This window comes from Passer domesticus, chromosome 5 (assembly GCF_036417665.1).
Source record: "Passer domesticus isolate bPasDom1 chromosome 5, bPasDom1.hap1, whole genome shotgun sequence".
NCBI classification, from domain to species: domain Eukaryota; kingdom Metazoa; phylum Chordata; class Aves; order Passeriformes; family Passeridae; genus Passer; species Passer domesticus.
In genome coordinates this window covers 40,178,239-40,204,936 of record NC_087478.1, presented here as the reverse complement: position 1 = coordinate 40,204,936, position 26,698 = coordinate 40,178,239, and the positions used below count along the sequence as shown (strand labels likewise).

The window sequence follows — 26,698 nt, the reverse complement described above, 5'->3', positions numbered from 1 at the left end:
ACATTCCTTTCATCCTATTTAATCTCGTCAACACTCAGATTATTTCTTGTTTTGAAAGCATACTTAATGGAAGGTTATTCTAGGTGCCCTGACTCCTTGCAGATTACGTGGATATCTGACCATATAGCTCCTGAGAAAACTGGATCCTTACTTTTCTGGTTTGAATGGAAAATTTCACCAAGGTCTGTGCAAGACACATCTGGCATCCATAATTAGAAAATACTGAAAATGCTGGTGCACTTTGCACTCAGGCAATCAAAACCATGATTTACAGCCATGAGACATGCAAAGAAATGTCACAATATGTTCTATCATCATCTGTTCTATCAGCAGTGTTGCTGGAGTATATCTCCCCTAAACAAGTTGATATTGGGGATGAAAATGTTTCTGTCTTGCTGAGAAAGATGCTATCATCTCCTTTGATTCTGGTGCAGAGAAAAAGAACTCAGCTGTTTTGCATTCTTTCTGGGAAGCCTTTTAAACTGTGCTATATGCAATCATGAATATCCAGGAGTGGGCACACCACTGAAATTTGGAGCTTGTCAACACCACCCCCACACCAGGAAAGCACAGAGAAGAAAAGAGATGAGCAATGAGAGGAGACGTTTTCCATATTTGGATAGTGTCATCAACATATCTCATGTGCATTATCAAGTAGAAAACCTGTAAGGTGTCCTCTCCTACTGATCACTCATTAATGGATAATTAAATGCTCCACCTAGTCATTTTTTCTCTACATTTAAAAGATCTTTAAAAGACTCCTATTTAAAATAAAGTTGTGCAAAATTGTATAAAACAATTACAACGGAAGGCTTCAGCCATGCCCTTCTGCATTTGAAGGTTCAAGAGTTGGTACAGGCTGTCTCTTTCCAAAAAAGAAGGAAGTTAAACCAACCTGTTGATGAAGTTGTTTCCAGGTGTCATGCTCTGGTCATAGAAAGGCCAAATCTAGCAAGGCAAAGACTCGCAAAATTACTATCTGTATCTTTGTCTTGACATAAAAGTACAATCAAGTTCAGGCCAAATCATCCAGAGGGGCACATATAGAAACTGCTATAATCACAATAACAAAGTCTCTGTTTTATGCCTGGTGCACAGAAATTCATGCACATACAATGAACCTTTTGTGAGCGTTTGCTTTGTCAGTGATGAGTCTCAGAGGTAGGAGTACCTTCAGGTAGCAGGATCAGTGGCATAACTTGTGTACATGTTCTGGTGGTTGTCACCTTTCCAGTTACTCATTCCAGCTTCACATTTTCATCCTTGCCCTCTCCTGCTCTAGCTCAGTCTCATCTTCTTCCTCATGACTAACCAGCTGGGAAATGGGCGTGTGAGCAAGCATGTGCCTTCATGCACATGGATAAGGGAGGAAGTAGGTTGAGGTGAGATGAACTGCAGTAAGAAATCCTTTTCATTGATTTATAATGTGTTTTATAAGCATAACAGAAAGAAGGGAGCAAAAATATATATACATTTTTCTTTTAGATTTTTTTTTAATAAAGGTGATGTAGAAGGGCAGAAATGCAATTGACGTAACAGACAATATTTTGCGAACAACTTTTTATTCAGGGTTAAGAAAAGGTACAGCAATTATGGTGGAGAAAGAGCCAAACATATGCTGTTAGTCTTGCCAAAATACTTCAAGGTAATTATAAAATCTGACTAATTTCTTCATAAGAGACTTCTGTCAGTATATAAAGACCTAAACAGAATGAAAAGCTAATACCTAATTCTGAGTGCTTCAGAAACAACTAAGGAGCATAATGAGGAAATGAATGAAAAAATATGCCTATCTTGAGGACATTATTGGTGCTGTTGTTTCTCTAACTTGTATGGTTTTAATTCCTTAAATTGCTCTTTCTGGCTTTCACTTAAACTGTAGTCTTCTCCTGCTGCCTAGATCAATGGATTGCAACCTCCGTAATACAAAAAGCCACACTGGCAACTTTTCAGGGACCAGAGGGCTACAAGTAATTTGCATAATAATTTACATGAAAATACTTGAAGTTTGCATCAGTTTGTCTTCTTCCTTACTCCCTACTGGGAATAAATAAAGTTTGGTTAAATCAACAGTAGCTTCATTTCTCATGGTTTCTGATTTTTTTGTTGTTGATGTTTTAACTTATTTTTTTATTTTATTTTGAATTTCTTCAACATTGGACATACTTTTTGAGCTTCACCTTGGGTCTTAACCATCGTATTTCAAATCTCTGTGCATCTATATCTTGATCTGATTGACACAAAAGAAAAATATTTAATGCCTCAGTAAATCCATCATGACTACACTTTATCAAGTATTATTGTTATTATAAGTCTTCAGTTTTAACACTGTACTTCCAATATTTATTGCTGTTTTATTTCACTATCATTCTGAAAGTTTTCTTTTCTCTTAGATTAAATCCAGTCCATTCAGTGAAAATAATATGAATAATTTAAATGCACTAAATTAATCTCCCTTACACTAATGTCTTGTAGTCAAGGATATTTGAAAAGAAAGAATTTGCTGTTCTTATGATACCTTTTTTTTACTGATGTAATTTGTACTCAAATATGAAAAGTTTGCAAATAAGTAAATCCCTTAACTTCAGATTGTGGCACTTTTATTGGAAGGTTAAAAAATGATATTGCAAAGTCTTCCCATTTATTAATGAGGTAATTTTCTTTTTCTTTTCAGAAAGCAGTCAGCTTAAAGAAAGGAGACTATAGCTGTGAATTTTGTATTTGTTTTTCAATAGAAATTTAAAAAAAAAAAAGGAAAAAAACCCAAACAACCACTTTTAAAGTTTGAAAATTGACTTTTAAGGGATACCAAAAACTTCACTGTATGGCCAAGAACATGATTTTAATTTGCAAAAATAATTTGAACATTTTTTGTATGTGTGTGATTGGATTGTCTACTGTTCTGCCTCTTGCTCTTTGGCTTTTTTCCCCAGTTTCTTTCTTCTGATGTGAGCTCTTTTTTGTGTTGAGAAATGCTCATATCACAATAGCTTTAGACTACTATACAATAGAAATAAAAATAGAAAAATAAAAAAATCCCCTGAGAATACCAACAGAATACTGACATAGGGGCATATGTAACCACTTATCTTTAAACAAGATCTAACCTTCAAGATGTAAACAGCTGAAAGGATAGTCTACAAAATTTTAGAAATATATGTGATCTATTTGCAGCTTGATAAAGAGAAATAAGAAGAACATGTTCTTAAGCATGTCTGTGGTACAAAATCCTCCTTAGTTCTAGTCTATTAAAATTTTTGTTCTTTTTCATCATCTAGGTTGCAGTGGGCAGCAGAGTGCACATTACACTTTGATGAAGCCATTTTTTGCATAAAGTACAGCCACACAACTTCTATAAATATATTTGAATAAGGTTTATGATCAGAAAAGGATTAATATAAAAAGCAGATGATGACAATATCTACCATCTCAATTGGTACACAATTAAAACAGATCTTGTATAATTTTTTCTCTTTATTTCGTTACATTTGGATTACCTGAAGAGACCTAATAAAAACTTGGAACATAGTTTCTCTGAGAGGGAGGGTGGGGACAGAAGGAAATCAGGGTAGAAATTAATATTTTTTAATATTGTAACAGGCAGGCTGAAGCCTCCTCCTTTCATATGTTAGTCACTATACACTGGTGTGAATTATAGTGGTTGCATTGCTAACAGAACAGCTGTACTGGATTATGTGAGTCGATGTGGGTCAATGACATTTTATTTTATTGTTGCTGTCATGCATCACATTGCAGTAGAATGCTAGGTGTCTTAAGGTGAACTAAAGTACCAAAACAAAATAAACACTTACTTTTCTTTCAGCTCTATTTCATACTCACTATTGTTTATTTCTACCTCCTTTAGCACTGTTGATCACACATCTTTCCTACAGATCCACTTCTTTGACAGAGTTTCTGACTTTTTTTTCTAATTCTGATCTTCCTTCACTGTTATTTTATAGTACTTCACAATTTCTATTGGTAAAATTGTGCATTTTTCTCTGTTTTTCAAATGCTTTCATTCCATTGAACTAGTTACACCAATAACTGGCTATGCCAGTCAGTGACAATGATTTGTGATCCCACTACATCTCTCTCTTTTTCTCCTCCAAATATGTCTAGAACTATGTTCTGGTTTCTCTACTTTTGAATTTTTCTCAACATTCAAATTGAAAGAAAAACCTCCTGTGCTGTCTTATTCAAAAACAACATAATAGAAAAGATATAATATTCTTCTACTCCTCATTATTAAAGAAAGAAAAAGTATCTTGAGATATTTTAATCAATAAAATCTATGTTTTCACTGAAATTTTATCCTAACAAAGCTTCTTTTATTGCTGTAGGGTTAAGTTTCTAAAAATAAAATAGAATAATAGCACAGCAGCCTATAATATTATCACTATGGAAGGCCAAAACAATATCTAACTCCGATCAATACATGTGCTTTAAGATGTTAATAAAATTTTGGATGACATGTTTGTGACATTCAAGAAATTCTTATTCCTGTGCTCTGATCTGGCAACCATATAAGGCAATATATAATGTCTTTATTATGCATAGTTTATTACATTAAACTCTAATGCAGTGTGTTTATATGGTGTGATATGCTATGATTTACATACCACCAAGATCTGAGTCCTCTTCCTCTTTGGGTGTAATCAGCTTGGGTTTCAACCACATTGTATCCAGGTTGTTTATGTATACTGTACATGACCATAAATATAAAGCTACCACATGTACAATTTTGGACAATATTTGAAAATTAAGTCCCCATTCTTCCTGGGTACATTTGAGAAATTGCTTTATGTCTAAGTATTTTCACTTCTGCAAATAAAACAGACTAAATAGAAAGAATATGTTCTTCCTGATCCTGAGCTGTTTTTTGACACCCTTGACATCTTCCCTACAATATCGTATTTCTAAACCTGTTCAGCAAGGCCTCTCTTTTAGACCCTGGCATATTTGTTACAATGAATGGTGTTACAATGAATGGCTTATAGAATATCCTGAGTTAGAAGGGACCCACTAGGATCATCGAGTCCATTTCTTGGCCCTGCACAGGATACCACAAGGGTCACACCCTGAGCCTGACAGCATTGTCCAAACACTCCTTGAACTCTGTCAGGGAACTCTGTCAGGTTGGTGCAGTGACCACTTCCCTGGGAACCCTGGCCAGTGTCCCACCAACCTCTGGGTGAAGAATTATTTTCTGATTTGAAGAACCTTATCCTGATATCTAATCTAAACCTCTCCTAGTGCAGATTCTTGGTGTTCCGTCAGGTCCTATCACTAGGGATATGTCAAACCTGTCATAAGAATGCTGTTGCTGTGCTTAAAGGGATAAAGCAGATATGCTTAAAGGAAGTACTTATTTAGTGTAAAAGGAATGATGAGCTACATGGGACTTGGAAACTCTTAGAGTGTACATAACCAGTGTGGAAAAGCTAGTTCTAGGTGGTTCCTGTTTTTCAATAGATGTGGTAGCAACATAACTTAGTTGTGTTATGTTATGTAGCTTTCTCTTTATTGTGTCTGATTTTTTAAAATTGTTATTATTATTTGTAGGCAAGATATTTTCTCTTCTGACTCTTCATGGAAATGTACTTATATTTCATCTGGATGTCCTCTATTTGATGCAAGTCATCCATAATCTCCTATAAAATAGTTAAATGTTCCTCTCTGATATCTTCCAATAAACCTTGAACACCTCTGGAGTGGTTGAGTACTACACAACTTCAACAATGCATAATTTTTTAGCTTTGGTCCATGAATATGACATTCCTTATCACAGACCGAAGATAAAATTGCTTTATGCTTCACACATTGCTCTTGTATATATACTTCCTACAGATTTTTTCTTTGCCTAGCAATTTTTCTTTCTGTAATATAAGAAATCAATTTTAAAAGTTTGAACATTAAGAATTTAGATTGTATTTCATACTTTTAAAATTCCTTCACTTTTGAAAATGTCATTATCTCAATTAAAAATGCTTACTTTAATTTTCATATGCTATCACAGTTGTGCAGGTTATGTGAAGTAATTTTGGCAATATCTCAACAGAGCCAGTTTCTATATCAGATGAATAGAAAAGATAAAGTTATGATTTTTTCCAAGATTTCTGACCTACAGATTCCTCTGATTTTACTTGGTTGCAGTTTCCTCTTGACAATGACAATTTTTACTTCCTTGAAATCTTACTCTAGTTTCCTTTCTTCCGAATTTTTTCCCCCTTTTGGCCAAAATATGGTCACCAAAACTGAGCAGGCTGGAGCCTCAGCAGCTCCATGTCTTCCTTCTATTATACCTACAGCTAAAGCCATCTCTCCTGTCATCCATCTGTTACTCCACAAGGTCACTTCTGTTACTTTAATGACACAGCTCTCCTGAAGAGATTGCTGTCATGTCACTTATATATTAATTTCCTGTATAAGTGGCTTTTCTTTTACCTCCACATTTCAAGCTACAGATCTTTCCCATGATGTCAGCAAATATATCAATGGTTGGGCCCTTTCTGGGGACACATTTTATTCCAATTCTCCAACTCAACCTTCATGGGCAGTCACCTGTAAGTATCACACATTTTAAATTGCTCTTCCTGCAATTTGGAAAGAATTTGAAATACTAGTACTATTTAATATGCTGCCAATTTTGGTGCTCAGTAACAACAACCTCCCTACATTTTCTGGAACTGCTTGCATTTTGCAGAAGGTATGTTTTATGTCTTTTGGACTGAGTAGCTGCTCAAATGATTGAGGTCATATATTAGCCTGATGCTTGTAATGGAGCACCATTCCAGTGCTTTATCATTTCAGAAGTAATAGCACTACATGAGCTACTCTGTCTTGGCTGCAATGTGTTCACATACACACACCTGCTAATGTTTTCCTGCTGCTGTTTGAAAGGTTGATTTGGAATCAGCGCTGCTTATGCCTTAGCTCACAGGAGACTAGCAAACCCACTAACATAAGTCTGCTCACTTAAAACACTTCATGCAAAGTAAAGAAGCAATACTTTACTTTACACAAAGTAAAGAAGTAATACTTCTGATGTAATTATTACAGAAGTGAGAAAAACTCAAGTACCCCATAAGGAATATATTGAGTGACCCATTGTTTCAGATTTCTTACCAGGAATAGGAAGTGATTCAAAGAGCAAGCAGTGTCCGCATCTCAGACAAAATGCCTCATCCATCTTTACCTAATACAACATTTAAATGATGAGGGAGAGTAGAATTCTGCGTGCACACAAGCACTAGATGCAGATCAATAACTATTGAAGATTAAATGATATCCTGTAGTTTACCTAATGTTCAAAACCATTACTTTATCCTAAGTGCTATTCTTTGAATTGTGTGTGTGTGAGAATAACTTTCCAAAGCCTAAATGGAGCATTGTATGTTTTCTCCTGGGTGCAAAAGCATTAAGAGCTTCTTTTACAAAGTAGGATGCTCTCTGTCAAAACGACTGTTTTCAAAGGGTTTTACACCTCATTTTTAATATAAGACAATTCAGTATTCCACTTCATCTTTTGTGTCTGTGCATACCTACATTATTAATTATGTCTGTGGAGCTCTGGAACGATTCTTGTTCATTAACTTCTTTTCCCTTTGCTGATTAACTGCCTGTGCAAAATATAGATTACTGAAGGAATTAAACCCTCATTGATTAAAAACCCAATCATACTCATGTGATCATCCTTATTTTAGAGTTTGTAAGTGTCTTGGATTTCAGATGAAGTAAAACTGAGCGTTATATCTATGATGTTTCACATAATTTGATAATTTATTCTACATCTTGAAACTATCCAATATGTGAACTGAGAATTTGTGTCTCTGCTCATCTTAAAATAGTAAGGTGTAAAATAATACTTTTCTTTATACTCCAGTATATTATATACATTTTGAAAAAGTATTTTAACTGAAGGGAAATACTGCTTTTGCTACAAATTATTTCAAATATCACTTTGACCAGGAGAACTTTTGAATTAAAATTCAGTCCGAAATTATTCTTTCTCATCAAAGTACTTGCAAGGTGATCTACTTCAGCCCAATAAAATGGCTTTCAGGAGACGGAGGTGAGGTCATTACTACATACATGTTGGGTGGTTTTAGTTTATATTGCATTTTGTTTATTCCTCTTGACTAAATGAGAGGTTCAACATCATTAACTGTGTTCTTAGAAAATGTTATCTGGCTCTGCATTATCAAAACCAAACTCAAAATCCAGACTTTATGTCCATATCTGACATTTGAACCAATGTACACTAGGTGGGTATGACTACTTCAAGACCTCACTCCCAGTATGAACTAAAACACTAATGTAGACTTTGCTTGGCAGGCAAACAAATTTTGATGATCTCTTGCCTAGCTTTCTTTCAAACTCTTTGGGAAGGGAGATAGAGTATGGAGATTTCAGATTCAAAGATTCTCAAAATTTTTTATTTTGTAGGGTCTTACTTTAATGAGTACATTCCAAACACCTTAGAATGCAGAGAGTGCTCATTAGCCTAGTGGAAAATAGAAGTCAGAAATGTAAGATGAAGGATGATAGAAGAGAGAACTGGCTCAGAAATTTCTGTGATGCAAGGAGCACTACAATTCTGCTTTAGTTCTATGGACCATTTAATCTCTTTCTGAAACTCATGTAAAAAATTCTTCAGCTGGTTTTATATCATCTTTATTTTGCAATCAGTTTTATATTAAGGAGACAATTTTCCCTGCACCTTGTGAAAGCTCTCAATGAAACGCCAGAAAGGCAATGGTGCAGTGCTGCCAACAAGGGAGGCAATGCAAATCTAGATGGAGCCATATGGTGATGGATCAACATGCTGTGATTTATAGATATAGCCTTCTGAATAGTTCTGAATAATAAAAGAATGGCAAATCTCTGAATTTGTAGAAGAGGGGATTACTTATATGGGATTACATATGGGGAAAAACTAAATTTATAAACCAGAATATTGCATATCTTATTTTCCATTCATCTAGGAGAATGATTGAATTATAAACCTGAGTGGTTTTAAGTTTAGAAAATCTACAGTGGTATGCGCTTTCTACTGCAAAGTAGCTGGAATAAACTTTTCCTTTAACTTTAACAATTTTCTCAGTAAACAGGTTCTCTACATTATTTGGACATGAATGAGAGACAAAGTGTAATCACTGATAAATTCAAACCTCAAGCACTGACATTTTTGGCAATTATATAGTTTGAAAGATGGATTACCTTTGTTTATGTTACTGTTTTCATTGTCTCTGCATTAGAAGATCCAATTATTTTTTTGTATATATTAACATGGATGTTTTAGATTAAGCAGTGAGTTTTAAAAGTTTTCATCGTAGTGAGGATAGCAAGTTTCCCATCTTTGGTTCAGAGACTTTTCTCTGCAGTTCAGAGCACCTAATTTTCTGCAAACAGTCTCATTTGTAATTACTTAAAGCTAATTCATTTTAAATTTAATATTCTCTATCTGCTAGCCTTTCCAAATCCTCACGTACTTCTATAAGCATTTAAAAAACACTCTTAATATAAGATTAATCTATGTGTCTAAAATATATTCCTTCTAATGATCTGGTTTATAAAATGCATGTCACATAGTTGTTCAAAGAATGTGATAAGTAATTTTGCATTTTCATTTGCAGAGAATCCAGTTCTGGTTCAGGCTAAATAATTGTAATAAAATGGTTATTCATTACTTTATCCAGCACAAAAAATACTAGTTATTTTGTAACTGTTTGGAAAAGAAATTGTACCCTTCATATTCTTATTTTATAGTAGGATCTACCTTGTACATTGGTTGCATATTCGTCATTCCACTAAAACTCATTAGTACTTTTCCTTTCCATATTTTTTTCTTTTCTGTGTACAAATTTAGATGTCCCAGCTGACATTCTCTGAATGTCACCCATAATGTTGTAGAAATCAGGCTGAGCTGAGCTGTATCTTAATACCTCCTAAAACAACTAGAAAGAAAAATCTTTGGTCACAGAAGAAAATTCTTATGTCACAGAAGGAGGAGGGTTGTGAATATTTTGTAGTTAGAAGAATCATAATAAAATTAATTTTTTAAATGAAAAATTCTCTGGAGACACTCTGATAACTTTATAGAGTAGAAATAATACTGGTATAGAATAGTCTATATGAGTAGTTCTTCACTTTAGTTAAACATCGTCACTGGATCATTGTATCCTGAAATCTAAGTAAAAAATCTCATTGAAACTCACAGTTCTGTATCTGTTTTATTATCATTACAATACCTAATAACATATTGCAAAGGAAGAAAAGGAAAACCATTTTTACTGTTTTGAATTGCAATCACTGCTCAATTCAATGAAATTGAATGAAAATTAAATATTTAGATTAAAACTTTTAGAGGACAACTAAAATACCATAGAAAGAACAAATCATATGAATGATGCTGGTGAGAATCAAGAGTTTTATGTAACACCAAATATATCTATGATACTATCATATAATATTAAAGTGTCTTATTTTTTTTCTTTTATCTAGATAATTTAGACATAGTTTTCTAAATAATATGTATTTTTAAATACATAATATTCTACTATAGGAGAATCTATTATTCTTTGTTTGTAAGAAACTCTTTTCCTTCTTTTTCTACTTCCATTTTGGATATCTTGAATGTTTTTGCAAGTTGCCAATATACATTATTGCATAAAATTATATGCATATAAAGTTTTGATTGATCTGTAAGTCCATTTTACATCAGTACTTGTTTTCTTTTCTCTATTTCTCAGAAGTGGTGTTTAGTGTGTTATATTCCATTTGACTTTCCATGTTTATACTAAATATATGGTTAAGGACACAGGAAAAATAATTGCTCTCTTGCAAAACATATGTGGACTGCAACATAAATTCCATTATACATTATAAACTGGAAAGTAGTCTACATGTTGAAAATAAATTAAATAAAAAACACCAACTACAAAAATATTATTCTAGATCAATTATGAGAGACAGGGATGAAAAGAAATTAGTACAGAAATCCTCTAATAATAAGGTTTTTTATACACAGTTGACCCCTTATTTTCTAGTGTTATAATTATGTTTTTGCTTCTAATTCCCAAGGTCAATAATTACCATATGAAACCATACAACAGTTCATTTTAAAAGGTGCTCTTCTAGTTCCAAAGCTCTATATTGTATATGGGAATGCTACCCTGCATCACAAAATCATTTGTGTAAATTTGCCTGAAATTTTCAATTGATTCGGCAGGTTGCAAGCAAGAACAGCTAACATGATAATATTTTAGCTAGTCCATGACTGTCTTTTATAAAGAAAAAAAAAATTTGTGTCCTTTATTAAAAATAAGGAATTATTTTAGATTTGGGTTCATAATTTTTAAGACAGTGACTGATGAAAAATCCATGCAGAAATTATATATTTAGAAGATTGTTGAATTTTTATCATTTAATAAAGGAAAGAAAAATTAGATCTATTTTTGACCCAAAATTAACTTTTATGTATCTTTGTTTCTTCCAGTAGAAATTTCTTGAACATTCTTTTTCTTAGCATACCCTTTGATTTTGACTCATATGTTCATTCAATGAATCCCTTCTTTTCTTATGTTTCCCTTTACCTTTCTCAATTCTCTACTTCTTTTTTATTAATTTGATAGTAAAGCAGAACAAATCAAAACAAGAAGCAGCATATTAATATTCTGTCCTTTCTCTTAAATAGTAGCTTTGTGCCAGGGTAATTACAACTTTATTTCTTTTAAGACATGTAGTTGAGAAAAAATATGAAATCTATTATGACATGAGGCATAATAAAACAAGATCCATAGTTGTGTAACCACAATTTACTTGTTTCAGGACAGTGTACCCATCTATTTTCTTTTATAATTAGATTGTAAATTTCAACAGGGAAGGCTCTCTGTCATAAATCTCTCAAATACCTTGCAGCATACAGTCCAATTCTGCCTGGAATGTCTTAGAAAATCTACCATAAAATAAAAGAATAATAAATATTGGGGAATTATTTATAAATATTGTGTTCTATTTGTCTCTCAGCATTTCCCTAACACAAACCAGCAAGAGACTTTACAATACATAATGATTTTCTTCGCTGTTCTTTCTCCATGAATGATATAAATTCTTAAATGATGCATGTCTACCTCCTGTTCATGATAGAGGGACACACTGTGCAAACACATTTTTACTAAGAATTAAGAAATAGGGGATTCTGCATGCTGCTTCATCAGAAGACTCTCTTGAACATGGGAACATGGTCCTATGAAGTAACTTTATTGTTATGATACAGTTTAAGCATTTGCATTTTTCCTAGCACTTCTTAAGCTTTCAACGTGAGCAAAAGTGAGCAACTGCAGGATTCATTTTCTGAACTGACAGAGAGAACTTTTGTCTTTCATGTGACTTGGAGATCAGCTTAAATCTCCCCAGAGAAATGTCTGCATATCTATAACTTGGATACTTAATTAATTCTTACCAAGAGGGAAATGCCTTTCTCTCTGTGTCCTGTCCTGTTTACCAAAGAAACATATCTAATTATTTCAGTCTGCCCTTAAAGAGAAGTAATATGTGTTAGTACCTGGCCGGGGCTTTGCGAGTTCTTCAGTTAAAGCACAATTTAAAAATAGGACGAAATAATGATATTATTTACAGCATTAAGAAAGAAAAATGTGTTCTTCCCACTGTGATTCTGTCAATCTTCCACAAGTTAATTTTTTTTTAATAGTTCCCTATCTCAGAAATACTCACTAATTCAAATTGAAAGTACTGGCACTTTTTTTCTTTTTTCTTGTGTATTCTTTTGTCTTTGATTAACATGACTTTTTTCCATTCACTGTCTACCTAAAAAACTGGTAAGACAAGTCAGTGTATAATTCTGATGTTTCTATAAAGTACCATAAGCTATTCTGTAACTTTCTTTAGTTTGACGGGATATTAATATATATTAAAATTAAGTCAAGTTAAACAGTATTTTTAAAATAGTGAACATCGCGATCATCAATCCAGAAACTACTAAAGTCACTTTAATCTGATGAGAATCTCAACAGACAGGTGCAGCAGATTTTACATTTCAGTTACAGCTTTGTGTTTCAGTGTTGTGGTGACAGGCTTGGTGCCAATATCTGCTTTAGGTAATAGAGGTAAAAAATAAGATTTTATGTTTGAAGACCTAGGGTAGGTATGGATGCTACTATTCTGTAATTAAAAGCCACCACTTCCTGAAAGTATTATTTTGTTAAAATAAGATCACTCTGAAATTACTGATACTATATTCATTCACTTAGAAACCAATTTTTTGTTTCTATTTGTATTCTTGTGGTGTCTAACAAAAAATGCAGAAATAATCTTGGAACTGACCTTAGGAAGGAACACAAAACCTTGTATCTCCTTCACCTCCACTTGACCCTGTATCCACATTACAATCATAAATATGGTTAGCATTTTTGCATAGTGGGTTTTTTTGTTGTTTTTTTTGAGCCTCCTTATTTGTTTTCCTATCTAGGTAACAATGAGAGGTGAATAGCAAGAATCCTTGTGTGGGAAAACAATGAATTAAGAGTTCTTGGGGTTCAGTATGTCTAGTTTGGGGATTTTCTTTTTCCCTAGAGAAATATGCTAGTATTATCTGTGGAATGTCACGTTTCCAGGGTTTTTTAAGCAAGTACACAACTGAATTCCTTAAAAGGCAGACTGAAAATAAACCTGTGGAGGCAAATGCTCCACAGACAGGGAGCAGGGGCTCGTAATAGAGACTGAGTGGAGCAAGAATGCGTTAAGCTGGAACTTTGGTCAATCCTTTCATAATGTGGAGCCAGGCTTCAGGCAACAGAATACATTAGTGTCTTTTTCTGAATCACTCCCTTTAATTTAAATAGCTGAAATCTTCATAATTTTCACTTAAAGAAAAAAAAAAAGCTACTGAAAATGTTATCTATTGAGAACAGAAATATGTATATCTAGCAATTAATTTGAATGTATCATAAATTCACTTCCTAGTAAACTAAACTGCTATTATACTGAGGTCATTTAAAAGCCAAAATAAGATAAATCTAAGCTTTTCACCATCTGTTCTATTCAGTCTGAATACAAAGGAGCCCCGTCACCCAGTAGCCTTAAGGAGAAAGGTATAAATACGTAAATACAGCTGCATATTAGACAACTTTAGAATGCAACTAAGAATCTTGTGTTACATGAGTTAGGAACAGGAAAACACGCTTACATCCAAAGAAAAGAGTGATTGAAAGACAGCTCAGTGTGATCACAAAAGATTCAGTTCCCTGATATTTTGATTAGAAATAAAAATACCTCTCCATCCAAATAATTTTAATTTTAACAAGGAAATGTCTGAAAGTTCATTTTAAAAGTTTAATTACAGTATTTTTTGCTGAATTTTTGTCTGTTTGGTTGTTTCTTTGGTGGACTGATTACCATACAGATGTAGTTTTGATTCCTTCATGAATCACCTGCATCCCATCTTCAGTCTCAGACTTTGGGTCAGCAGTTTTCCAGCAGGGGGCTGGTGACAAGACTTAAGAGTGTAAACCCCTAACAGTTCATTTCAATGAAATCATCAGTTCTAAAATAAAATTAATATTTCAGAATTTGTTTTTTTTCTGAGTAGAGAGGTGTTAATTACTAAAGTTACTAATGTAGCATTTTTCACAAAGCATTTCATTTGAGATGCTAACCTTACTGAGAAAGTGTAGATGATAAAGTAATAAATGCTTTCAACAAGGAAAGGTACTTTCTGTCTGTGAGATAACTTACATGTGAGACCCTAATTTGGCTAGCCTCAAGTCCTCAATGTCTTTTTTTCATTTGCTATTGTGGTGATACTTTCCTGTAAGTAAAAATTTTTTCTTTGCCTCTTGAGAAAGGCATAAATAGTATACAATGTCCTATTACTCCAAATATGCATAAAACTTATTCCTTATTCCATGCACACCTTGAAGTCATATTTTTGAAGATGTACAATTTATGCTACCCATTTACAGTAACTATCATCCAGGAAATTAATTTTCATCAGGAAATACACCATACAGTCCCATATTCATAACATTCCCATTTTATCATTGAAATTCTCATTCTTCCAAAGGACTGAGTGACAAAATGTGCAAGCCTGACATTTTACTTTTATCAGTTTTTCTAACTCCTCTGATTTACATATATGGATTTTTAATGAAAAGAATAGACAGACTTTGAATGCCTTACTGAAGATATTTTTTAATATACCTGCTATTTCCAGTAGACCAGCAACAGCCATAGAACATATACACTGGTTTTAAGGTTTTTGAATACCCTCCTAGATGTATTATATAAGTCAGTAACTTCAGAATATGCTGAGGACATTCTGCTTCTGAAACCCATAAATTATAGTCAGAATCATTCAGACCAAAACCACTATTTCCCTGGACAGCTGCTGAAGTCAAGTATATACTATTAATAATTCAAACTGATTCCTGTGAAATTCTTAACTTTACAGTGACTTTGACAAACTGCATAATTCATGCTTTAAGCAACTTCATTTAATCCTAACTTCACCATTTCTTTTGGATTAGCATTTTAATGACATGTGCCTAAAAAAATGACATGTGCTGCTTAAGTTTGGCAAATTTTCTCATACACTTATATATTTATGTTTGATTATAGAGTTTTGGGTTTTCTCTGGTGTATTAAAAAAGGTGAAGGACACAGTATTTGTAATTATAGGGAACATTAACAACTGGTTTAGGGGCAGCACAGTAAAAAAAGGAAGCAAATTAGAATCAGCATTGGAAAAAAATGAGTAGAAAAAGGTTTTTGCATTGTTACATACTCCTTTTACATGTATATGTTGTACTATTACTAATGCTAATGACCTTTCACAGCCTGAGAATAATGCTAGCAAACTTATGATATTTCAATTGAAATATTGGATGCATTCTAATTTCTAAACTGAATAAGAGTAGTTGTGTTATATGTGCACATACAAAACCAGTAGCTTGTTGTCAGAGGCATGACCAATAAATCAGGTTTTGGCCTTGTTATCATTCCTCTGATTTGGGTTTTTATGTCTTGTAGTTATTCAGGATTTGGCAGGGCGTTTATTTCTTTTTTTTCTCTTTGGCCAGAGTTATCACAGAGTTGTGCTGCTTCCCAGATTTTCTAAGTCAACTAAAAGCTAAGAAAGAGTTCTGGTATTAAGTTAATTCTTTGGTTAGATGTTCAAAGTCAGCTAGGTGATGGAAAAAACTTATCTTAGATAAAAAGCAGTCACTGTTGACTTTTGTACTGTATTTTTAACAAACTTGAAGACAGTGATTGACAGACCTACTTTGCTATTTCCAACTTTTCAAAGCTGTTGTTTTGGGTTTTTTTCATATCCAATTTGGACTTTCTTTCAATTATTTTGGGACCTAATAAATATTCAAACAAATAATTGCATACCTCTTCACAAAGAATGATGAGGTGGAAATTTGAAAAAACACCACGCCTTTCTTCTTTCTTAGCAAAGTTTATACAGTACAAATATGTTTTGATTTTATCAGAGACATTGTCATTCCTTTAGGAGTGAAGAAACTCCAGCAAGATTTTGACAGCTTCATCACAAGGAAGAGCCTCTAGAGGCTGAAACCTCTGTCCAGTATGTCTGTGATAGAATAAATTAACATATGATTTTCTTTCTCTTTGAAGTTATGGCAGTATTTGGCTAGATATGATTGAAAAGAAAGTGTTACAAAATAAGATGTCTATATTCTCTAGAGCTTGACCTCAAAATGTAAGTGCAGCAATTAGTGTGGAAGATTTTTCTCCTTCTGTCTAGGACATTTTCAAATTTAATTTATGAAAACAGTAGACAACTAAGATAAAACTTTTTCTTAAATAGGATTTTAGTCGAGCTAACTATAGCATTCAATGACGATTATGTTGCTTTTGGGTAGTGCAGTTATCTTCATGGAAGATTAATAAATGTATTCAACAATGTGCTTTGTCTCTGGTATAATTTATTTTCATGTTAGTCCTATACAGCTGCTAATAAGCTTCCAGGTATATCCATGACATTTATGAATCTTAAACTGGAGATCTTCTGTAGTAATTGCAGAAGTTCCTCTGTATTGGACAAAGATATGTAGAATTCCCTTTTTTCAGAGAAATGTCTCAGTCCAGCTGAATCACATTTTGGAATGGGAATAGTAGTTGTATTAAATTATTGCCTGAAGGTCCTCTTTATGTCCACACCTTCAGAGCTTAAGACAATTCATCCTTGGTTAGTAGGTATAACTCCAAACTCCATGAATTTATGGAAGCACTCTAATTCAAATATTAACTTCCAAAAAATAGTGAAAGGCAGTGTTAGGGGTGAACATTGCCTTATTCCAAAGAAGAAAAGGACTCTAAAAGTGATGACTTAAATTTGTGTTAATTTGAAACTTTTACTGGGAACTTTGTATAGGAAAATTGCTTACTTTGCATCCAAATTTAACATTTATCATGTTTAGTGTCTTTAATGTTGGATTTAAATTGAGTTCATTACCTAATTTTACATATTTTCTTTAGTCTGTTCAACTTTGCATGTAAAAACACTGAATTTTAACCCTCAAAACCAAAAACTGTAAGTCAAAACCAATTCCACATGAATAAAAATATTTTAAAGATAATATTCATTTTCCATGTCTTTTTCTTTTTCACTTTGAAAAGATTTAAAAGGACACTACTCTCAGAGCAATTACAGACAAACCATGCTTGAATTTCTCTGATAACAGAAATTCTTAAAACTGAATTCTGTCCCCTGGGACTGTCTTATATGGCTTGAAAGAGGGTATTTCTTATTCAAAGATAACTTAAAAAGACATCTTACAAAGTATCTAGGAGTTTGAGTGCTGAAGATATAATTTTGAATGTCCACAAAATATATGGGGTTTTGTCTTTTCTTCTCCTTTTTAGTACAATTCCATTAAGAAGAGTTTGTGCAATCACTTATCCATCCGTCTTTCCCTTTTCTCTAATAACACTTTACCTGCTGGACAATTTAAACTAAATTTGACAAAGAAATACAGAGCTCAAAATAAATATATGGATCTGAGTTTTTAAAATTCACAGGTGAGTAGAAAGAAAAATATGTACCATATTGAAAGAAAAGCTTCTTTGGGAGCTCAGGAGTTATTTATTCTTCCTGAATTCTTGGATGATTTGTGTTGACTTGAACCCTGGCAATTCCTGTTCACTCCTGCCAAGGTAATAGGTGGGAAAAGGGCATAGAAAAAACCAGAAATACACCCAAGGTAGGAGATAAGCAAAGTGGTAAACTGAAGACACCACAAAGCAGATGTGTCGTAGGTAGAAACAACACAAATCCCTGAGAAAAATAGTTCAATTTGTTTCATTGTTCACTAAAAAAGAAGTGACAAATCAAAGTTATTTTTTAACTTTCCACTCTCGTAAATGCTTTTGAGAAAGTTCTGAAAAAAAAAAAATAAAGTGAACTGAGCAGAACTTGACAGGGAGGAAGAGCTGGTAAATTCAAGAGTGATATGATTATAAAAGGTGTCCGGGTACAACATGCTGTGATCCTGGGCCATAATCAAACTTTGATGTATGTTAGCAAGAGGTCACTTAGCAGTTGAAATTAGCATCTCTATTTCAGCACTGCATTTAAAACCTTGAATCACACTAGATTTTGTTATTTTAGGAGTTGCCTTAAAGTCTTACACGTACACAGATTTTTCCTACTTTAAAAATGTATTAAAATTTTGTATTACACTTTGCATCTCTGAGATCATGTCTGGTTCTGGAGGCAGAAATGAATGAATATTAATGCAGTCTTTACGGTTCTAATTTTTACAACAAATTTTTAAGATTCTAGGCCTTTTCCATCTTATATCCACATGACTGTCTCTCTCTTTCTTCAGCTCATGAAGCATTGTTGAAATCTTTGAAATATCTGGATCTGCAAGCTGCTGAAAAAGCACTTTATTGTATAACAGGGGCAGGTGAACTGAAGGTCAAAATCTGCTTGATGTGCACTGCACTTTGCTATGATTTGATGTAGATACAAGCAAATACACTTGAGCAGAATCTAGTATATGATCAAAGTCAAATGAACATGGGTTTACAGTTTTTGAACCACATATAATCTCTTTTGAAGTTCATAAAATCTTAATAAACATTTTTTCTCCTTTTGAGAATTTGGTGTTTTCATAGTGTGTATTTGTTCTTCTGAACCTACCTTTTTGATTTCAGTCTTGTTATTCTGGAATACAACATCAGTAAATCATTGCAACAAGCTATTAATTTTGCCAATCTGTCTGACAAATGCATGAGTTTTGGCTTTATTTGGATCTCTTTTAGATTAGATATAATTTGATTAAAATCAGATTTTCTGAAACAGACAATACCTTTCCATTTTGAACAAAAAATATTACTGAGATAGGATTAACCTCACCATTTTATTTTAGAACCATAAAATACTATGGTAGGCAGATATATCTTGCTGTTGTATTTGGGGGATCATCTAGGCCAAACTTTTGCCCAAAGAAGGGCTGAATTCAGAGCCAGAGCCAGATTCCCATTTATCTTTTTGGGCTGAACTTTGAATTCTTTAAGGGCAAGATTTCACTCCATCTGTGGAGAAGCTGGTCCATGTTTAATCACTATACTGATGGTGTAAAGAGGTTTTTCTTTACAGAATCACATGGTGAACTAGGTTGGAAAAGACCTTTGCGATCATAAAGTCCCACTTATGGTCTAAAATCTCCTCATCAACTAAATCATGACACTGAGTGCCACATTTAGTCTTTTTTTTTTAATATTTAATTGATTTTTTTTCTGTCTCCTTGTTCTTATTGCAATGTTTTGTGCATGTCAGTGAGGAAACTGGCATCTAATAGTTGATTTTCAAGTTTAAACGGCTCATTCTGAATTCCTCCCATTTCTCAGACTGCTGCTGAAATACAGCTTAGTTTTAAATAACTTTCTGGTAGCACAGCTTTAAATTGAGATGAATACTAATGTTTCACTGGGTTTAGAGAGATACCCACATTTATTTATATTTTTATATATTTTACATATTTATGCCTTTTATAATTTAATCATCCATATTAGGATAAGGAGTAACACTTTTTTATTTGCATATGGATTCTTTCACATACTTTATTGATTTTTTCTCTTTTGAAAGTGTGTGTTCTGATTCTTTTTAAATATGGTCTGTGAGTGTCTTGTATTTTGAGTGAGGAGTCAACTTAATGATTAAAAACTCTGAAGCTTAAAGAACGTTTAACAAGGCTACTAAGTAAATAAATATATGTCAATTTTCTATTTTTGAGTATTAGAAGACTGGAATGCTTTAATAAAGCGCCTTCATTAAGAGGCAAAAAAAATTTTGGAATGGATCTGTTTTAGTTGGGAGAACCTAAAAAGACCTGTTTTGATGATGAAGAAGAAGTAGCCATCCAATTCTCATGTCTTCAGATAGAAAACTGTATTGTTACAGTCATTATGCCATAGATAAATTATCACTGATGCACTGGTATTCAGTGAGCTCATTTATGGGATTACAGGTGATTCTATTCACTGAAGCATCTCTTAGGAGTCATAATAAGCAAAAGTGTTAGTTTACATTAACTTGATTTTTTTCTATTCTCCTACATGCTTTCTTTAAAATTTTTTCTGTACATGAAGAGCATATTACACAGCAGGAAATACAAAATATCTGAACTAAATTAAGAAGATTTTAAAAAAGTAACTTTTGATGGTTCTTGTCAGACTATAGATTCAATTTTCAAATACTTTTATTCAGTATGTCCTAAATATTTCAGATCCAGACAGTTTACTTAAATTATGGGGTGTTTTAATTGTATGCTGTTTTCTAGTCTCCCTAGCACATTGGCCAAGGTGAACCTAAAATAGGTTATATGAAACACCTAAAATATGTTATAGGAATGCATCTTCAAAACCACTGTGATTATCATACTGAATGAAGTGATGGAAGATTCTTTGTCACAGTAAACTAATCGGTCTCTCAACACATACTGCATTTTTAGGAGATACTGGTAACTTATTCATTTTCACCTGAAGTTATCATTTTTTGGAAAAAAACACCTCTGTATTGCCATACATCCATGAAAGTTGCTGCCTCTGTTGATAACCTCTGTAAAGATGTTTCATGGTCACAATATACAGTATACACCCCTGTTTTGAGAACGGAATTTTATAAGCTTTTTTTTTTTTAAGCATATGACATGGGACATATTACACTTCAAGTGCACTAGCAACAGATTTTATGTATCCCAAGACCATTTTTTCTTAGTAATTTACTCATTTAAGGTAAATGATGACAAAACAAAGTTAACATTTTTATAGGGTTTACAGACAGAGATGTGATGCAAAAGATATATGACTTTTTACAGAATCTGAGTTTAAAACAGGGTGAAAGTATCTATATGCACTAAGATTATAAGTTTGTATTTTTATGTGTGTAATTTTATTTAAAGAATACAAGAGGTATGATTTGGCATTTCATTTGAGTTGAATTTTTAGATTTTTTTATTATTTTTAACTCCTTTCTTGAGTTTGCCTACAAAAGAGTGGAAAATTTTGCTTTTGATGAAAAGAGTAAAATAAATATATCTAGGGTGGTTTTTTTCCTCCATTTTCCTGTAGGTTTTGTGGAATATCCAAAGTAAAACAATAGAGGAAATGAAAAATAGAAGAATGGCTAGAAGTGCAATCATTGCTGGTAGAGCCTTTGTCATCTTCCTTAAAACTTAGGTATCTAGCATGGGGAAAGAACTGGTTTAAGTTTTCTCTTCCACCATAGGAAATATGAGTCTTTCACATTTTAAACATACATTTTCCTGACTGATCTCACATTTTCCAGTTCAATAATTGTTGCTCTTGTAGCCCTTTGGAAAAAATGAAATTGATTCTAAGAAAACTATCTGGAGAAAGTGATCTGAAGCTGTCAGTAATTTTGATGATACTTAAGCTGCAATGTTACAGAGCTAAATTTTCTTCAAAACTTATTTCAGACTGATATGTTGGAGTTCTTGAGAAAAAAAAAAATTAAAAAACATCCTAGCAATGCAACAAAGTTCAGGAAACTTAGAAGTGATGGATTTTCCATATTCTACTGTCAACATGATATTCTTCTTTAGAATTCTCTCTATGCCCTGAATTCAGGTTTGGCAACTGATATAAAGAATAGGAGAAAAACTACACTAAATATCTAGTTTTGACTGTGGTTTCATATTTTCTTTTTCTTTCTTTGTTTTCAGATTTATTAAAATATAATATAGCTAAAAAAAGCATTAACTATGCAGAAAAAAAATTAATATAGGCTAAAATATCAGTCAATAAGAACATCAGACTAGAGAAGAATATCAGATTAGAGGAGCACTTAATTCTACTAAAGTAATTGAGGCAGTGTTTTTGTTTCTATTTTCAGTCTAACTTGGATGACATTTCATAATTTCCAATAACAGGTATACTGAAAGTAGTCTTGATCAAGCTGCTAGAAAGAAATAACATTGATGGAAATAGATCGATTCATCATTTCAATGCTTGCTGAAGCTTGGTGGCTCCAAGTTTGGCATCATCAGAAAAATATTGGGATTTTGACCAGGAGATAATCTATTGACAGCTGACCTTTTTTATAGGGGTAAAAAGGGTTCTAGCAAATAAGATAGTGAGGCTCATTGATAGAGCTTTAAACTATCCTGGAGGGAAGAAAGAGAAGAAACTGGTTCTGGCAAACAGAAAGTTGAACACAAGTCAGCAGTGCCCTGGCAGCCAGCAGGGCCACCCATGTCCTGGGGGGCATTAGGCACAGCATCACCAGCTGAGGTGGATTGTCAAGGGAGGGGATTGTCCCTGCTGCTCTGCACTGAGGCAGCCTCACCTCGAGTTCTGGGGAGCAGTTTGGGCACCACAACATAAGACATTAAAGTATTCTAAAGCATCCAGAGAATGACAACAGAGATGGTGAAGGGCCTTGAGGAGTAGCTGTATGAGGAGTGTTGAGATCACTTGGTCTGTTCAGTCTGGAGAAAGGGAGATGAGGGGAGACTCCATTGCAGTCTACAACTTCCTCAAGAGTGGAAGAGAAGGAACAGGCACTGATCTCTTTTCTCTGGTGAGCAGACTAGAAGGAATGGCCTGAAGTTATGTCAAGGGAGGTTTATGTGGGATATTAGAAAAAGGCTTTTCACCCAGAAGTTTGTTTGGCACTGGAACAGGCTCTTGGACTCCTGGAGTTGGACTTACTGATCCTTGTGTGTCCCTTCCCACTCAGCATATCCTGAGATTTTGTTATTTAATTCTCTGCTGTGCTACAGCTATCCAAGTAAATTTTACATTTCTTGATACATTTCTAAATAATGGAATTGTCACGACTGTGATTGTGCTTAATATTTTATACAAAATTCAATTGGAAACTCCTACGTAAGAATAAAAACACTTTAAATTGGAACAATTTGCTTTCTTTACTGATTAAATTTCAAAGTAATTAAATAAAAAATAGATTGAAATTCAGTTGAACACTCTTTCTATAATTCTGTGAAAGGCAATTCCTAGATTCTACACCACACAAACCCTTTGAATGCACAGAAAACCATTTTTCAGTGTTCAGTTACCTAATTAATTTTGTATGCTGGAAAAGTGCAAACAATGGGATTGTCTATCTGTGCTGCTGCTTTTGTGAGGCTTGTGGGAGAAGGTTTTGTAAATATTTCTAAAATGCCCTGATATCAATGATCAATGTTTTAAATATAGACTTTGAAACTGCTTAAATGCATTGTTAAGTTCACAGATAATATCTTTAGTACAGACTGGGCTTAAATTAGTGCAAGCAATAAAAACTTGCAAACAAGACATTGGAAAACAATTAGAAATTTAGGTGGATATGTAATTATATTTCTTCTGAAGTTAGTTTATAGATTACCTTCCAAAAAAAGCCGACGTAAACAGAGCTCAGGATATAGTTGTTGCAGTAGACATTTTACAGTTGGTTCTTTAAGCTAAAGCTTAATATATATGACTTGTGAAAGTCAACGCTTCTGCTCATCTTTCCATACAATGTCAAAATCCAAAATACAAACATCTATTACTCACTGAAGTAAATGGGAAAAGGTGTGGCTTCATGCATTAGCAGTTAGGTCCATAAATAATTTCTTTAGTACAGAATGAGCTTTAGTTAGTAAAACCAACAAAACTTGCAAATAAGAGATTGATCAGGAATCCTAAAATACTGAGACACTGCAATTGGATTCTTAGCAGATGTCATTATTGCCTTGAACAATTCACAATCATGCATTATTAATATCTTCCTTTCCATTGAATAACTAGAAAAACAACAGAAAGAGCAATATATGCAATTGTGTATTTTTGGCCTGTCAATAAGGATGTTCTTTGAACAAGTAACTAAATTAAATGCTCTTTATGTTGATAAGATCAACTCTGATTTTACATATCCAATATATTCTATACTGTCCACCATCTTTATACTTGTCCACTATAGACAATAACCATGGAAATAAAAGTCATAATTTTTTGAAGAAAATATGACAATTTAAAAGAAAGCTACCTAACACATTTTCCTAGTACCCATTTGCTCTAAGCTATCAGACCCATGTCTCTGCAGTGTTTTTATGCCATATATACCAGCTGTTACTATTGTTGTGGTCGTGGGTCTTCATTATTAAAACACTTGCAAGAGTTGCAGTTACTCCTTCTCAAAATCACCTTTAGCATTCATGCCATTTCCCACTGCTTGAATGCAGAAATTTTTCAGAATGTTTTCTTTCATCATTGAAGATGGCTTGAGTCCATGGAAACCGTTACAGTTTTTATATATTTGTGAAAATTATTTCATAACCATCCTCTTGTCAGCCACTCAGATGAGCAGGGTGTGGTCAGAGGGTCATTTGGAGGTGATGTGAAGGAGTTGCAGCACTTGCCCTCTTGAGGGGTATGAGATCTTACCAGGACACTCCCTGAACGAATTCATCCCTCTGATTATTTACCACTGCTGGTTGTCCAGGTTGGCAGTGATGAGATTGACAAGAAGGGTACCAGAGTAATTAAAAAAGGCTTCAAGGTTCTGTGTTGATTGGCTGACGGCACAGGAGCGTAGGTGTAGGTGCTGTTCTGCTCACCTCCTTTGGCAGCAGGGATGAATGATGAAGGAAACAGGAAAACAAACCCACTATCAGTAAGTGACTTAAGGGCTGGTGCCACCAGTGGAATTTTGGTTTCTTTGATCACGGGGCAATTGTTACAGCACTAGGCCTGCTAGAGTTGGATGGGCTTCATCTGTCTAGGAAGGACAAAAGTATTCTAGCCTGTGTGTTGCAGAGCTGATTGAGAGGGCTTTTAACTAGGTTTGAAGGGGGAAGGAAATGAAACCAGGTTCTCCAGAGGCAAGTTGGAAAACAAGTTTATATGGCCATTATCATGTGATTTATATATTTCTCAAAAGTCTAAATGTGGTCTGAAATTATATCACATTAGGCAAATCCATAAATATTGATTTAAAGACAACTAAAAATGTTGCCTCTAAGTGCAATTACTGGCATTTTATTTTCTTTTAACTTGTTTTGGTATACTGTATTTACAAACCATGACAGAATTAAATACATAAAGGTTAAAATGAATAAAAGAAAGATCAGAGAAGTAGTACTAACAAATTATATTTGAATGCTGTATAAAAACACACATAGAATATAATAGAAAAAATATTATTTATAAACCAAGCAGAATTTTACAGAATTCTTAAGGTGATTTTTTAACAATAGCTATAAGAGTAATTTTTGTGGCTGATTCAATTAGTTACTGATGACACAACTTTCTCTATTTCTCGTTATCATCACAGTAAAGAACAGGCGTTTGCATTTCTTACAAAGCCATCAGTTGAGCATGCATTTCACTTGTGAGCCATAGAGTAGTTTTTGAATTGTTAATGTCTTATGAAATGTCAGCATGATGAATTGTCATTTGAAAGACGTAGCAATGTCAACTTTAGATAAACACAAAGTTGTAGTGTATATTGCACGACAGTATTTGCATAATGTTTTGCCATCAAGCAGTACTTTAAATTCAAGCATTAAAAGCATGGAGCAAAACAAATTTAAGGTTTATTAAAGCTGGAATAGATTCTGTGAGAATATCTGAAATACTGTAATTAGTTTTACATAGTTATTGGAAACATATAAGCTATATGTTTCAGATTATTCTTGACTCTGCAATATCTCCTATGGATGAAAGTTTCAATATTAATTACTGGCCAGTTCATTAATTGTGTATATAGGATTATTCAGTGACTGACAAAATTAATTCTCACCATTCTTTAACTAGGAATGAGCGTGCAGTGAAAAAGGCTGGAGTCTCAGCAGTAGAAATCATGACTAGTCCAGCCAATATCATCAGGAAGACATTATGTGTTCAGTGGTCACAATGGAGGAAAAGAAAATTCCTGGGTTTTTCTATGCATAAGACTCTGTGATTACTGTGCAGCTGGAAGAGTTCTAATATGTCTAAGCCTGCTTACTGGAAATCTGTCTGAGAACACAGATTTACATACCCTCAACAAAGTGAGAAACCTTAACCCTGGAGCAATTTAAAGGAAAATGTGGACAGTTACATGATAGGATTCAACAATAGATGCCAATAGATTGTTTTTACATTATACAGATATAAACTGTAGAATTTGCCTGTACAGCATGCCTCAGTGAAGGAC

General features: G+C 33.6%; 1 long non-coding RNA gene across 3 annotated transcripts in view; it reads left to right on the top strand.

Annotated features, from left to right (window-relative positions):
* The window catches only part of LOC135300318 (uncharacterized), a 243,056-nt gene that overhangs the window by 106,141 nt on the left and 110,217 nt on the right, over positions 1-26,698 (top strand). The gene's annotated exons all lie outside the window — the stretch shown is intronic.